The sequence below is a fragment of the Haemaphysalis longicornis genome, unplaced genomic scaffold, assembly GCF_048455015.1.
Source record: "Haemaphysalis longicornis isolate Haplotype H1 unplaced genomic scaffold, Haemaphysalis longicornis Haplotype H1 scaffold_1, whole genome shotgun sequence".
NCBI classification, from domain to species: Eukaryota; Metazoa; Arthropoda; class Arachnida; order Ixodida; family Ixodidae; genus Haemaphysalis; species Haemaphysalis longicornis.
Window position 1 is genome coordinate 366,559,484 of NW_027526203.1, and position 13,137 is coordinate 366,572,620.

A 13,137-nucleotide genomic window follows, 5' to 3' on the forward strand; every position below is an offset into this window, starting at 1 on the left:
AATATATTGGAAACACTTGTGTGCGAGATTCGGGGCACCGGGAAGAATTCTTGGGTGTCTAAAAAAATCTGGAGCCCTCACAAACGGTGAGCCTCGTAACGTGAGAATACTGATTTTCCGTGTAGTACTAATTTAAACCTTTGAACAATCACGTGACCTCCAAAAAGGTCATAATAACCCTTATATGAAAGGAACACACCACAAATTTCTGGCGAGATATCCCATTACCATGCTAATGACGTGCCGGCTTGCTGCCGAAAGGAGGCATCTTTCATTGAAGGCCGCCGAGCGAAATAGCGACATAAAGTGACGTCGCTGCTCTGTTTCGAAAGCCGGCTACATTAATGCAAATTAGGCTTTAATTAGCGAGTCCCAGAAGCGAAACTGTAAGTGGAAGGCTAGAATTCAAGAGCGGCGAACATAAAACACTGCTAATTGGACTAGGCAGACCTGTTACTGTTTGTGACAAAAAAGAGGACAGTTCCCTCTTGCACCCGTTCTTTGGGTGGGCACCGTCACGATGACATTGTCCAACGACGTCGAGTGAGCAGTAAGCGTACAACAGGATAAATATATGAAGCAAAATGCACAAATGAAGATTCGGCTATAAAAAAAGATAACTTAATGACGGGCTCACAATAATGCGGTGCCACCATCCCGTTCCCTGAACGCCACTAAGCTAAACCACACCGTTAGCTCTTTTCACGCACTGAAACCTTGTGATATGTGCGTTATTCGGGTTCGAATTTTCTTGTTCCTATGTGGGGGGTTTAGCGGTACAGACTCTTACAAATGTCCGTTTCTTCTCGAGCTCTTCCAAAATGTTAAATGTTGCAAAGTTTCTTATGGCCGTCCGGCAGGACTTGCGCGTCTGCGTTATTTATTTTTTTTTTGTTCACAAAGGTTGCGATGGTTATATGGCAAATGGGAGGGGCAGATAATTTCCGTTAGGGACCGGTTTGTTCTCCTTCTTGTTAATTTGCCCCACGTAAGAAATATGAAACACGTTGTTTGGACTTTTGCGTCTAAGGTGAGTACACATTATACAGGTGAACCTGGATGTAACCAAGTTGACAAAAGTTCTCAATTTTTCGTTACGCGCAGGTTTCGAGTTACAGGTCGCAGAAATGAAGCAGAAACGAAACCAAGAGGCTAGACATCAGTGAAGGCGAACTCACCCTTCAAGGATTTATTTCACAGGGAAGAACTGCGTGAGTTGTGCCTGCTGCTTTCGCGCGAGCTTAGTAGGCACTACAATGAAGCATGGTTACTTACTCCGTATTCACAAACGTAGCTTAAATATCACTTTTGCGTTCTAACATTTTTAGGTGGTGTGAATGGGTGAGTGAGCGTGTGAGTTGACTAGTTGGTTCATTACACAATTAAATAATTGCCATTCAGTTAGGTAATTAGTAAACCAAGAAGTTAGCTACATATATAATTATGCAGTGGGGAGTAAGAACAAAACGTGTGCTGAAAGGGCGCCTTTTCGTGATCTTTATGCTCCCTTCCGCACTTAAAATTGCTGAGAGGGTGCTATGTAGCTGGGATACCGGCGACGTTCATCTTTCTTGCCGGCGGAGGCGGCATTTAAAATTGTGAGCTTGTCTTAAAAAGACACAATTTCTCATTTTCTGGCATCAGAGCTCATCACCGACGAACCGATACCACAGATAGCAGTGGAGACGTGCGACTACACGCCGACAGGACGGCGTAGCCTCTCAAAACTTACGTCTCGAACCAACACCGCACTCTCACGTGAAAACGCATGGAAGTTCGCGGTGCGTGCGAAAAAAAAAAAAGTGAAGTATAGTTACTCTTGCTACCTGGTGTGGTGTCACGCTACACAAGCAAAACCTTCTGAGAAGTGGATGCGACGTTAGCCACGGGATGGCGCTAGCCGTTCCGTTCAGCATCATCATCATGGCGTTTTTTTTTTTCAAACGATTCTGAACGATTGTGTTGCTGCTGGCTCCTTGCAGTAGCGCTAGTGTTCCCTAAATTAGTTCATTTCTCCGGCCGATTTTTTAGTAAAAGTGCAATAAACAATAACTGTTCCGCTTATCGACTTCGTCACATCAAGGTTAACCGCCGAAATCTCTTCGTTACACACAGGTCGCAAACACATGGGCTTCAATGGGGGTGGAAATGGGTAATTAAAAAAACTTCCTTAAATGCAGAAATTCGTTACGTAGAGGTCCATTACATCCAGGTGTAACTGTACATGATCCATGTATTGGATAGTAAGGTAGCAGACGTTGCGCGATGATTGGAGACTCGACGGAGTGAAAGGAGATGTGACGGAAAACCAAATTGTACAAAATACAATATAACGGTCATAGGTATCGGTGTGATACGGAACGTATGATTAGTGAACAAGTTCTAAAATTCGGCCCAGCGAATCCCGATCGAGTTTTCAATGCGTTTTCATATATTGAAAAAAAAGGAGACACTTACATTCCCGTATTAATTCTGAGTTCGCGGAGCTTAATGAACCTTACACGAAAAAAACAATAAAGAATACTTTTGGTGATAAGGAAAACTAGTTACAACTTTCTAATTAATGCACTACTGATCCAGGTTGAAATGGCAGCAATGGGGCATGTCAGGCATGCGAGATGGGTACCACCAATGTTTTCCCAATGGAATGACGTTTCTACTCCCGAGAAAAACGCAAGTAGTTATTCGTCTTTCTTGCGTATATGAAAGCGCAGCGTGCCAGGCGCATTAGGCACGGAGCTAGCAATAAAGTGGTTTTGCGGGGTGCTGGGTACGTCTACCCTGTTTTTCCACATTTTGATTGACGGGCGCACTGCGCCCTGCGCTGCCCGTGCGCATTGGTTGTACTCATTGACCACAAAAAGGTCGGTGCGGTGGTTCGGCGCACAATATCTGCATGAACGTACAGTCTTTGTCAAAATTTTCTAGGCCAAGCCGAAAGTTCGCAGGTCGCAAGAAATTCAATGTACAAGCTTACGTCCTGAGCAAGGCTGAAACGTTTTATGTCGTAAGGCTAGAAGAAACACCTTTCTTTCTTACGGTCATAAAATAATTTTGTCTCATATAAAGCTAAAGCTTATTCTTTGAATTCTTTGTGGGCCAGTGAGCTTAGGTTTGGTCTAGAAACTTATGACAAAGGGTGTACCTCGAAACGGTTTCTCTGAGCAAGCAAGGCGGTGCGTTCCAATGTGGAACCCAGCTTTCTTTGTTTCCGGAACGACAATTGGCGAGCAAAACTTATGCAGTGGAAACCAAATAATGAAAGGCACGTACGACACTATGCATGTAACAATGTCCGAGAATTTTAAATCGAACGCCGTAGCGGTAACCGGTTTAGGTATGCATAAATCATAAAGGGAGAATAATGGAAAAAAAAAGTGGCCGTCGGACGTTGTAATAGGGGACCTCTGACGCTAGGTGTAGTGAGCATGTAAAGGCAAACACAAAGATATTGTTATGGAAAGAATGCAATTTAGCGAAATGTTATAAATGTTCCCGATAACTAAGCTCTCACTCGCTTACGTGGCCGTGGAAATGATTTCTCTTCGTGAACGGACAATATAAAATTATTTATGCATGCGATATTTCATTGTCTAAAATCGTTGTAAAGTTTTCACGTAGTACTATTTCGATGTGGTTCTGCTTTAGTTAACGCACGGGAAGGCATTTTACAAAACTGCTTTTTCAACGATGATCAAGATCAACAATGAAATTGATTTCCACACCAGCCGCAATGCGTCTTCTGGAAAAGGCTAAGAAACAGTCTAATGGAGAATTTGGCGATGCGTGGTCCCTTTTCTTGTTGACCATAAGCTTTCTTGCTGCCGAGGGGGAGTAAGTGCGGGCAACTCCTTGATAGGCTAGGCCCAACGACAGACCGACCGACGGACCGACCAACCAACCAACCAATCCACCGATCACTATGTAAATAAATACATAAATACCTACCGACCCAACGAACCAACTAACTAACGAACCAACCAACGAGCCAACCAACGGCATAATTATATATCTAGCTAACTTCTTGGTTTACTAATTACCTAACTGAATGGAAATTACTTAATTGCGTAATGAACTAACTAGTCAACTCACACGTTCACTCACCCACTCACACAGCACCGGGAAACGTCCTGGTTGTTCGTGTTACAATTATGCGAAAAATTCTCCGCTGCATTGCGTATATAGCACAATACAAAAAACGCAATAAATAATGTCAATGTCCCCAACAGACTTACGCCAGTGTCAAATCACATACATTTAGCTGCAGTAAATGTTCAGATCAAGGCACTAGAGGATGTCCTTAACTGGCAGGATAAGCAGCTCGCGAAATTCCTACATTATTGTTGCTTTTCTGTCCGCATCTAAGCAATACAATACAAGATTCAGTTTTGAAGTGTGATTATAAATCCCCTTTTGGCGTGCTGTAGCTCTACCCATGGGCAAATATGCTACATCCTGCCATTGCCATGTTTTTTACATTCTTCCGCCTTTCCAAAACATTTTTTTCTCGACTTACATGAGCATTTTCGGTAGACAATGCTTTCGCCTTTGCGCAGACAGATTGTTTACAGTAATGCAAACCACCGCGAACTCTTTTTTTTCTTCTCAGTCAGTTGAAGGAGATAACCGAGCCAGTTGATTCCCGATTGTCAAATAAAGCCAAATATTCGAACTCAAACAGTGTTCGAAAGCGTAACGATGCTGTCAAACAGCATTTTGCTGTGATGGCCACCGAAGCAAGAAGCGCTGAGGGGCCAAAAAAAAACAACTAAGAATGACAGTACAGGCTTTTAAGAAGAATAACGTAATGGCTCGTAACGGAATCCCACAGAGCAGCGAGCGCTTCAGAATTACAGTCTTTAACTCCCACGCCCTGGCATGACAGCTTGTAATCAGTTATTGAAAGGTGGTCTTTTCCATGGTCTGCTGCAGACGGGATGCTATCCGCGAGAGCTACGGAGCGGTGTTGCCCCTTCCGCGCACATACAAACAACTGACGGGAAAAACGTCTCGAAGCTTTTTTCTCGGGCATTGTTTTTTCTCTTTTAATACTAGAGGGCATGCTATTATGATGGAATATAGAAATGCGCCGCAATGTGATGCTGCGAGCTGAAATGAGCGGAAACAAAAAGTAAACCGAGGTAGGCTCATCTAAAGTCAGGGCACATATCCACGGCAAAAAAAAAGTAGCACATCACAACAGCTCGGCGCAGTGTAGCGGAGCTCTGCGTTACGAGTACATTTCATCATTGCGATACAAGAAAAATCGGAGATGAGGTCAGAGGCTGTTACATGTTGCCTTGCAGAGTTTTACTTTCGGGGTGGCAAATGCGGGAGCACGCAACAGAATAACAATGGACAAGTAATACAAGCGCCAACTATCGTTTTTTTTTTCTCTTTTCTCTCTCTCTCACAAAAAACGTAAAAGAAAAACACCAAGCCTGACATCTTGACACACACTCACACGATCGCTGTACTGTAGCTGGTAACTGGAGACTGCATACAAATCAATGAGCAACTCGCTTCCATGCAGATGAACTTTATCAACGTATCATCTATAAGAACGACTGTTTCAACCAGACAAGACATTTTCGCTTACTTTGAGCAAATCGGCCAAGATGAAAGCCGCATATAAAATAATAATAGCATCGATTGAGGCGAAGTTTTCCGGGGGGCAGAAGTTCGAGCTTTACAGCTACCTCGGTCCTTCGCATTTACAGGACATTTTGTTCGTGTTCACGTCCAAAAAAGTTCGTTTTAATCCGCTGAAAGCCCAACTGGGCTATACGAGGCATTGTATAGTGGAGGGTTACGGACGGTATTGCGCCTCACCTCGTCTGTTCCTGTGTTCTTTTTCCTGTTCGTCGCGCATTTTCGTGACAGACAGCGCACTTCTGCACTTGGAGATGTTGGTACGGATTAATTTAGAACACCAGCGGCGGGTCTTTAACTCAGTTGTCCTCGTTTTTCACACCCAGCAAAAAAACTGCTTCTGCAGCCGGGAATGTCCTCTTTCAAACTGAGTTCAAACGTCCTTAAGTATTTACAGCGCTCTATGGTCTATTTTAAGTTTTCCTTCAACTGGCGGGGTTCAGGTGCAATAGTAATGCCTAGGTCCATGATAACATCTCTCGGAAGTTAAGCAATTCCTAAAAGAAGGCTGCATCCCTGCGAAGGCGCGTTTTTTGTGTAAATCTCAGTTGACCTCGCAATCAGAAAGCCATCGAATACATCGGATCCCAAACAACCTATCCGACAGAGTAAGCCAGGATCAAATCAGCCTGGGAACGCAGATGAAAGAAGCCTCTAAGCAATCCCAAGGCGGCAATTAATTGAGGGCGCGTCTGAAAACACGGCTTCATAACATAAAAAAAATTCTGCGAACCAAGATGCATATAACGGCAGCCACTCTCTAACGCACCTGACCATCTCGTGTCCAATCCGCCGCTGTGGCAAAGCGAGAGCTTCCGGCGTTCCGAGCACCCGCCTTGTGCTGTCTCTTATCGAAGAGGAAAAATTGGCTGCGTACCTGCTTTCTTTGCTGCAAATGACCGGGAAAACGACAGTGCTTTAGCCACTGCCAGGTAACAGACACTTCCATGCCTTAGTTTGATTGCCGAATTATTTCTTAAATCATCCACCATATTAAATTTAGCTTCAACTTGTTACTCACGCGGCCTTCAATGCAACAGCGACGGCAATGCCCGCCTGGCCGGGCGGCAAGAATAGCGTGACAGAGCTTTGAAGTGGGAGTAATCGCACGTGGTGCAGGCAACTTTTCACTGTGCGACCTATTTCCCGAGACATTCTCAAACGAGCGCGCTACTTCCTTCCTTTTAGAATTTACTTTGTCTTTCCTCCCTGCCCACCCCTTGATTCCCCTGCCAAGCTACGTAACCACCAAAATGCGCACTTGGAAACACACGGTGTTCTGTCCTGGTAAATGGGAAAACACTGCCTTAATAAATTTTATTCCACACTCCGAAACATCTTAAAAGCCTATTAATCTTCTGTATGAACCTCCGCAGGTTCATTGCGAAACAAACAAAGGAATCCTGGGGGTAGTAAGATGCCTCCCCAAAAAAACAGTGGGGCTTTAGTTCGATTCCCAACTCCGGCAACTCTAGGATATCGCTGTAAAATCTGATCGAAATACCTCCATGCACAAACGCACGGACAAAAATTTTGAGAGGAATTTGGCTTCGCGAAAGGTTTTTCGTGGCATATTCTCGCATCATAGCCTCCTCCCCCCACATGCATCCACAACCGTTGAATTATAGGTCTAGCGTGGGAAGATCAGCTACGTCCGAAGAGTGCATGTTGAATAACAATAAGGTGATGTTCATGCCTTTAAAGTCAATAGATAGCTTAGACTAATGCACTGATCTTGCTACTCGAGAAAAGCAAGTGTGGCCCGTTCTGAACATAATAAAGCCCTCTTATTTGCGAGGTCTTTATGTCGTTAATCAAACCAAACGTTTAACGTTTCGCGGGTACCAAACTTCGCGAGGTTCGGTGCGCACAGACCCAAAAAATTGGCTGGCGATTACGGTACTCCATAATGCGAAATTTGGGCACAGCTGTTTAGCTGTTTTGACTGTGCAAAATATGTTGAGACAAACAGTTTAAGACAGACATATTTGTATGGTTACTGAAAACTTTTATTTCCAGCGGCTGACGTAGCAAAAGCACCGGTTGCCTCGCTCATTGTTCCACCCTAACTCTGGGTGGCGTCGACGGTGCTGAGCCTCCGCTCGGGCAGCTCGTTTCGCTGCAGTGGCTGACGAAGTACACGACCGGTTGCCTCACTCGCAGTTCAGCATTCCCTCCTGAGGTGGAGAGAACTCACTCGTGGGTTCTCTCGACGGCAACGACGCGTCTGCGTCGGCGGCGCGAAGTGCATCTCAAGAAGGGACCGCGACCCGCGTCTAAGGAAGCGGACGCACATCATCGTCACGCGCACGCCCCCCTCACGTTTTCGCCAAGCGTCGCGCAGACAAGCATCTCGTGCGGGCACAGACCCCCCCTCCCCTTCCGCACACAGTCGGAGAAGCGTCTCCCGCAACCATGGCGATCCGCCCTCCCCCCAATTTCCAGGCAGTCTCCTCTCCTGATTTCTTTCACTCTTCGGACTTGCCATTGTTCGCTCGATGACACCGAAGCCGACGCCCCTCAGCCCCCAAGGGGCGACAAAGGGCTGCGAGCTAAATTATTTCGTTCCCTTCGACGCCCTCCAGTGTTGCAGCAATCGGTCGTCTACTTTTTTCAACGCTTGGAGTAGGCGGGGTGAACGCTTCAACCATTACGTATACTGTACAAGAAATGATCTAGCATTAGGGTTAGGGCCGGCTTGCCACCTGGCGTAGGCGAATGGACGAGCAGTCGCGGCTAGAGAACCGTCAAAGCGTAATATTCAGTCAGCTGCACTTTGACAGGCACACTTTCTACATGATGGAAACAATGTTTTAATAAATGGGAAGCAATGCTCCATTCTTTTGTTCCCAACGAAACATGGCTCCGAACTTTGTGGCAGCACCTCCCAAAGAGTCCATTCATTCATTCATTCATTCATTCATTCATTCATTCATTCATTCATTCATTCATTCATTCATTCAGGAGAAATGAGCGCGTCGATGTCGTTGTTTTCGCCGGGACGATATTTTGCCGCAACAACAAACGAGACCGGGAATAGCGCAGGCTTTTCACGAAATTTGAGGAAATGATTTCGCTTATCGCACCCAGTGCCCGTAAACGTTGGGAGCTCATTTGCTGTACTATACAACATCCGATACCGCGCTAGCGGCCAGACAAAAAAAAAAAAAAAAAGATAGACGTCATCTCTGCAAAACAGTTTTCATTCCCGTAAGTGGATGAAGATTCGTGTATGCAAATTTTGTTTACCAGCACTTTTCAAGGCTGAAGTCTTCTGTACGGGGGGTCAATATATAAACGGGATGGACACAAGGGCGCGCAACAGCGCCGACAGCCAGTAGGGAAGTACAGAAATCACGCGTCTCACTCAGGGCAGCACCTGCAGCATATATATTTTACAAACAAACCAAAACAGAAACACTTTTAAGTGAATTGCACCAGTGAAGTTCGATGGGGATCAGCCCAACTTATTCGTGTTTGAAGTGAGCTCGCAGTATGCCAGGTTACTTGCCTCCTGTTGCCTAACCGGGCTATGATTGGTTGCGTCATGTAAGTCCCTTAACTCCAGAGCATAGCAAAAAGTTTTAAACAGCGCATGTAATTAACGGTTTCACCGATAATCTACTCAATAAGTAGTACTCCGTTCGAGATCCACAAAGCCTTTCCCGTCCCTGGGGTGGTGCCCTAAGCATAAAACTCGAGTAATGCAACAGTCACTTGATTCCTGTCGCCAAATCAGGCGCCCTGTTTCGGGAAGTGTATGAAAGATGTGGGCGAACGTTTAAGATCGGCAGGTGACGCAAAAATATTCCCTAGCCCTCCACCGTGGTGCGGAGTAAAGAGCGCACGTAGGGTGCCTCGATGCGACGCGCGTGAATCGAGGCACCATCAGGTAGGTAGAACGGAGTTTAAAGGGAACTAATAAAGAAAAACCTAATTTTTTTCATATGGTGACGGATAACTTGCCTGCGAACAAATGTGCGAAGTGTGGAGCCATCCTGACCGGGCACTGCATTGGACCTCCGTAGTCAGCAAGGCGCAGCACATGCCACCGCACCGAGGCATCCAAACGGCGACCGCATAAACAATATCGTCAAGCCGTGCGCGCTCGAGGAAAGCTTTCCTCGAGTTGCTCACGTCAAGTGGCTTTTCGTATCGATAAGAGCTGGCGACGGCATGCGAGGCAACAGAATTGCAGAAGTGCCGCAAACACAATTCGAGACTCGCGCAAACCCCGATGGCTCCTCCTCGCCAACCTTGGACGCTACCACCGTGAACTCGCATCATTACGATTCCGTTTTTTTTTTCTCCCTCTCTCTCTCTCTCCTCCGATTGAGTCCGGCGCTTTTTCCTTCAAAGCGCCGCCCGTGATGCGATTCCAGCCAGCGGTGTATTGTTTTCGGCGCGCGCGGTGCTCCTCGCAGGGCGCGAGGATTCGCAGGCGCGCGTGGTCGGCCGCGTCGTGCGTTGCATAGCTGCAGGCCGCAAGGCCGCGGCTGTGTTGCGACGGCCTCCGGCAAAGAGGCCGCTCGCCGAAATGGGTCACCGCCCGCTGTCCAGGCTGCAGGCTAGCCTCAGGAGACGAAGTCGAGGAAAGCTGAAAAGCTGTCCGCGGAAGCCGCAGTACGGAAGGGGGTAAAAACAGCCTCTCAGTGGCAGCGCTCCGCCCCCAGGTCTCGTAAATCATGCGCCCTACGCGCTGCCCAGTCTGGCATGCCACTGCAGGCGACCTCCACCACAGCCACGCCTGGTCGACTCGTCCCTGCAGCGTGCGGCGCTACCCGCCCGCTCTGTGTGTGCTACCACTACCCGAGTTTCTCCGGAATCGCCAACAAGACAGGAAAAATGGGGGTATGTTTAGCAAAAACACGGCTCCAAAGTTACGCTGTCTTACGAGACCTGAATAAGGAGAGCGGACAAGCAAAAGAGAATGCTTTCACACGATGGGGCAAGGAAATGGGGCTGAATGCGCACTTATTTTCCGCCTCTGCCGAAATTAAGCCAACGTTACGAGGGAGAGTTGTGTTCGGTCCTCGTCGCCTCCGTCAGCTCGCGCTCTCATCGCCGGGGAAGGCACGCTTCCCTCTCTGGCGCCGCTCCAACACAGCCCGGAACAAAGCGCGCGGGCAGTGCTTTTATCCGCTTTGTCCCGCCTCCTTGTTTTATGCAGGAAGGGGAACTGATGCGAGCAAATTTCAACAACGAAGATAAACGAAGCCCCGTAAGTGCGTTTCGGGGGGCTAAAAGGTGCTGCTCGCGGAAGAAGTGGGGAACCCGTTGCCTACGGAAAAGTGGCCCGAAAAGAGCCGTCAGACAGTTGTTACTCTCTGAAATTGCTGTGCTCTTATGAGCGTCAAGCTTGGCGGTAGAGTTTATTCGCCAGTGGTTGGAACCACTGTCTGCGCTTTGAGAATGAGATGAAGAACATTATCTGAGGCAAACTATGCGTATACTTCTAATACACGCCATGTCACATCGGATAATGCTAGGAGTCTCAAGGGGTGGAGAAGAGTGTACATTGGAGTGGCGCACCTGTCACGTGGATGACAGGGGCAGATAAATGTGTTGCTTTATTGGGCGGATTGTTGGCTTACCGCCAGCTATAAACGGGAAGCGCAAGAACAATAACAATCATATGGACACCAAAAGTTGAAAAGTTGGAAACTCTCCTCGTATAATTAATTATTATCTATGAGAAAGCGTGCTGTTCGCGTGAAGAGAATGTTTTTCTTTGCAAAGGGCATTTCAAGGACCCCTGAAATTCAATCCATAACCGCTTCCACTCTTTGCTTCGTGTCAGAATACACTTCGACAGCTATAATATTAGCCAGCAAAGAGCGGCACACCGTGTCTTGCTCGTCGCAGCTGATACAGCTTCTGGTTTAATTCTGCCTTGCTTTCGTTGCGATTTTCTCAAAGGTGGCTGTCAAATACGTTTATTGTCGCAACTGACAAGATGTCTGTCAATAGCCGCGATATGGCTTGAGTGACGTCACTCGAGCTATTGAAAAAGAGAGAAAAAGCTTGAGGAGAAGAAACAAATCTTGAGAGCCGTCGAGTTTCTTATTTTATGATCGGCGTAGAGAAGTTACGTTGAATTGGATACTTCGTGGCCTCCTGATATCAGTACAGAACGCGCCCCTTGATTACGTTCTCAAAGCATTTCAGGTTATTTAAAAAGTGAAAAAAAGGGGACAGGGGGTTTGGCTGTGCCAATCATGAAACATCTTGCGAAAGCATCACACATTACTGCTTTTAGAGATTTGGGGGTTTTAGGCACCGAAGCTGCACCTTGGCTATGGAAGCGGGCCATAGTGGAGAGCGCCGGATTATTTTCTACCGTCTGAAGATACTCCACGTGCGCAGAAATGTCAACACGTGGGTGTTTTATTTTTCGCCTCCATCATAAAAATGGCGCCACGATCGAACCCTCGTCCTTGGGTCCAACGCCTTAGACGCTGAGCTACCGCTAATAACGGTAGTTTAAAACTCGTCTGTGGGTATCTGCTATGATGTGAGTAACACTGCCTTACAAAGCGTTGGACAATCCCCCCTGTGGGTATGTGCTACCGGGACGTTCACGCCGCCTCCTCCCTCTGGTCCACATCAACCTTAGCGCAAACGAGTTATACGCTGGAAAATATGGGGTGATACCCAAAAGAGGCTTCAAAAAAGAAGCTTCAAGAGTTCAGTTAAACCGGCAGCGGTACGGAAATACTGCTTACGCGCTAGAAAGGCCTTCAGGGCACAAAACCAGGTCAGTCATCCGGTGATAATGGGCTTTTCACCACAACTGATCAGTGCAGATACGATCGGTATGGTGGAAGCATGTTTCAGCAACGTTGTCACTGCAGCCAAACAAAGAATTAGCTCAATGCGATAAATGTAATGGGTGCATGGGTAGTTCGGACGCCGTAGTCTCCCCGGAACAAAATTAACTGGCTTGTGATACCGATATCACGGTGTGGAATCACGTACCAAACGAAGTCTACGTTCGAAACAGCAGTAACTAACGTGCTTTTTAACGCTTGATGTGCGCACACTACGCAACCTAAAAGTACAATTTAATGTGAAGGAATTTATTTTCCTCATGAGTCGAAAAATCCCCCGTTGGGGACCATCCATATGTGGATGCTGCCAAATACCCGCACACCATCATCTGAGAACAAAAGAACGGTCGTGTATGTGCTTGATGAATGCTATGTATGTTTGCTCAATTCAATTTTCCCGCACTCGCAATGCTCGTGCATCATCTCCTGATACCTTTGGTTCTGTTGGGCTTTGAGTAGCTCGAGCAGATATGTTTTGTTTTAGAGGTTGCTTTTATCTCGCCCATGTCTGACACCGCTTTTAAAGCATTGTTATTTCATTTGCTCTTCTAAAAACGATTGTAACGGATATCCTCAATTAAAGAACGCTGGTATTCTCGGTATGTACTTATATTTTGCCCCAAATATGTGTAATATTTACTTTGAGCCGAAAAAT

General features: G+C 46.7%; 1 protein-coding gene across 6 annotated transcripts in view; it reads right to left on the bottom strand.

The window, feature by feature from the left end:
* Positions 1-13,137, bottom strand: part of Oamb (Octopamine receptor in mushroom bodies) — a 780,847-nt gene that overhangs the window by 682,360 nt on the left and 85,350 nt on the right. For 3 of the 6 annotated variants that reach the window (XR_013319497.1, XM_077686279.1, XM_077686275.1), the window contains exon 1: positions 9,619-9,816. The exons of the other annotated variants lie outside the window; for them this stretch is intronic. The gene's annotated coding sequence lies outside the window, so the exon portion shown is untranslated. Of the gene's footprint in view, positions 1-9,618; positions 9,817-13,137 lie in introns of those variants that run through there. 6 annotated transcript variants of the gene reach the window in all.